The sequence below is a fragment of the Bacillus rossius genome, chromosome 1 (genome assembly GCF_032445375.1).
Source record: "Bacillus rossius redtenbacheri isolate Brsri chromosome 1, Brsri_v3, whole genome shotgun sequence".
Lineage (NCBI taxonomy): Eukaryota > Metazoa > Arthropoda > Insecta > Phasmatodea > Bacillidae > Bacillus > Bacillus rossius.
The window spans coordinates 159,319,061-159,322,388 of record NC_086330.1 but is presented as its reverse complement, the minus strand read 5'-3'; positions in this window follow the sequence as shown (position 1 = coordinate 159,322,388).

The following is a 3,328-nucleotide window of genomic DNA, read 5'->3' as shown; positions in this document are numbered from 1 at the left end:
AAGGGAAGATAAGCATAGAAGAGAAGAACAGCCAAGAGAAAAACAGTGAAGAGAAGAACTGCAAACACAAGACCAGTCAGGAGAAGAACAGTGAAGAGAAGAACAGAGAAATGAAGACCAGCCAAGAAGAGACCAGCCGAGAGAATAACAACAAAGAGAAGAACAACAAAGAGAAGACTAGCGAAGAGAAGACTAGCGAAGAGAAGACTAGCAAAGAGAAGACTAGCGAAGAGAAGACCAGTGAAGAGAAGACCAGTGAAGAGGAGACCTGCCGAGAGGAGAACAGTGAAGAGAACAGCGAAGAGAACAGCGAAGAATACTTCGAAGAGGACATTAGCCAAGGAGAGGAGAACAGCCAGGACATGAAGATGAAAGAAGAGCTGAAGAAAAGCATAGAAGTAGTGAAGATGAGTTACAAAGTAAGGAATATTGAACAAGGAGAAATGAAGATAAACCAAAGAGAGAGGGCTAAATGCACAGAAGAGCTGAAGAAAAGCCGAGAAGAGATGTACATGAGTCAAGAAGAGATAGAGAAGTGCAAAGAAGAAACGAAGGAAGACCAAGAAGAGACACAGGAAGACCAAGAAGAGGTGAAGAAGGACCAAGAACAGGGGAAGAAAGACCGAGAAGAGAAAATGAGAACACAAAGAGTGAAGAAGATGGTGCAAGGAGTAACTGAGTACAGTCCAGACGATATTCATAAGAACAAAGAGGGAATGAGGAACCAAGGAGAGACGAAGAAGAGCTGGGAAGAAATGCTTTGTGAACGAGTAGCTACGAGAGAACAAACAGAGAGAAAAAGGGAAGAAACAAGCGAACCTTTGGGAGGCAACGAGCAATGCTCTCAAGAATATCGAGTCCGTCCAAGGCAATGGTCGGTCCGTCTCAGGCAGCTGGCTGAACGACATGGGGAATCTGCGACCCAGAAGTGTCGCCGGGTGACAAGAGAAGCTACATCTAATGAGAGAGAGGGTTATCTGGTGAGACTGTACAGCCCGCGATGGAGGAAAGGCAGGAGGCCTAAACTTCGAGTAGCATGGGGACCTCCAGGAGGAGATGCATTACCTGTTCGGGACGAACAGGTTTAAGGAGGGGGCAATGTTACGATCGCGCTTGGCTGCAGTGCATGGCATCGCCGCACTCGTTCGGCCTGTCTGCGCCCCCTTCCACCCGCATCCTCTCCCTGGTATCTTGTGTCATACTATCTCGCTACATCCTGACCGTCGCAGCGCGCACCTGCCTCAGATCGGGTTACTTAAAAGAGGCCGCACTGCGGAATAAAATGACTCAGACGCCTTTATCGGCGTTCTTAGAGCAGCCACCGCGTCCTTCGAGGACTCACGATGCGTTTCTGGGCATTTCGACGGCGAAGGTCGCGCAATATCTCGGAGACATGCCCGATTGTTCTGGATGGGAACCCAAGGGCTATTTAAGGAGGTTGGGCCGACCTTCGAGTCAGTCAGAGAGAGAGTCTCAGTGGGGAGTTCTCCCGCGGCGGAGTTTCCGGGCGATAGTGCCGCGGGTGCGGCAGAGTGGCGAAGTCCTTGGACGAAGGTTCCAGGGCAGGGAGTGAGAGAGTTCAGTGGAGTCGGGAGTTTCCGGGCGATAGAGTCGCAGGCGCGGCGGAGTCCCGAGTGAAGTTCCGAGTGAGGCGTCGAGTGGGATCTCGGCGAAGGGTGTGACGGCGGCGTCGGAGTGTGGCGACGGAGTCCCGCGGCGGAGACACACGAGGGGTGCTGCGGCGTGAGTTGCGCCAGAGGTGCGGCCCAGCGAGGTGTGTGGAACGAGTGACCAGGGAATTGACATTTATTTAAGTTTAATTAATTATTTAGAAGATTATTTGTAAGTGACAAGTAGTGGTAATAAATAAAACTGTGTGTGTGAAATAAAATCTATTAATTGGGCTATCCTTACGAACCCGCAGGTAAATCGTAACAATATTATGAATTGTACTTGTACTACATAAGTGTAACATTGTGTAAATTGCAGTGGTTGTGCTCGAATATTTGTACTCATCTGTCAGGAAAAGTAACAAACTATTATCTAAACCTGCAACATTTTGGAAAACTAGGTCACTTAGTATGTAAAATAAATTTAAAACTATGCTTTCAATTCATTGTGTTCTCAAAGTTTTTTTAAAAAAAGTCTCACAAGAAAAAGCAAACCACCAAAACATTACGCAGTTGTAGCTCTCCGCGCGAAAGCTATCTCATAGTTGATGACGCAGGAGCCAGTATAGCCCTTATCGTTCTCCGGTTTCCGTACCTAAAACGTGCCATTTAGTGCTGGATATACATTTAAGTAAACATGGAGCTTGTTATGTTATATTTGCTGCTTTAACTTCATGTAAGTCGTTTAGGAAACACCTGACTACCAACGTTAATGGCAAATAAAATATGCTTGTGTAAGTTATGTGGCTTTATATTTTAATGCAGATTTAATTGATTATTTATTATAAATGTAAATACAATTTACATTATACTTCCACTTTAGAATGCATATTATAACCTTCAAAACCTCATATATATTATATGATTTGTTTAATGTAATTGTGAAGTTCTCTTTCCATGATAATTGATTGTGCAGGAATTTATTTTTCGCTTCTTCATCACAACACTGCATCACTGTTTTTATTATTTCCCGCTCTCCGCTATTTATCACTTTACCGCGCCTCTGCGAGCAGCCACCTTCGCCTTCCATTTTCAGGTATACACTGAAGGGCGATATTTTCCTAACAGCCACTACACGGCTCTCGGCTACGTGTCGCCTGCTTACCCCTTCTTCTTTCTCCGGTCCCGCTGTCCCCGCACCCCCGCGCTGAGAGATGCCAAGATAACTGCCGGGCACAGTAAAAACATTGAGTACACTGAGAAGATAAAGAATATCCAGCACCTTGAAGTGAGGACTGCTGCAGCAATTGCCACTTAAACTCTGGACCCGAATCAGAAAACATGGTAAAATTTAATACTGTCTAAACACCAAGCTAAAATGGAGTTCATATTGACATGTACCAAGCTAGGTCTAAAACTAACTTTCCTGAACATTTTAAGATACCACACGTGTATATCTATTAAATACTTATTTTACAAAAACAGTTTAGAATCCCGGCAATCATTCTCTACGATCCTATACATAGATTAATATTACACCCTTCTGAATTCAATACTCACTATTTACACTAATTACTAATTAGATTAAGATAAGTTAGTCTGCACTTAAGAAAATTAGTTAACTGTTTTGTAGCAATACTGTTTCACAAGAAAATCATTATGTAACATATACTCAAAGAAAACTTTTTCTTAAATGATGCTAAAATAATAATAAAGCA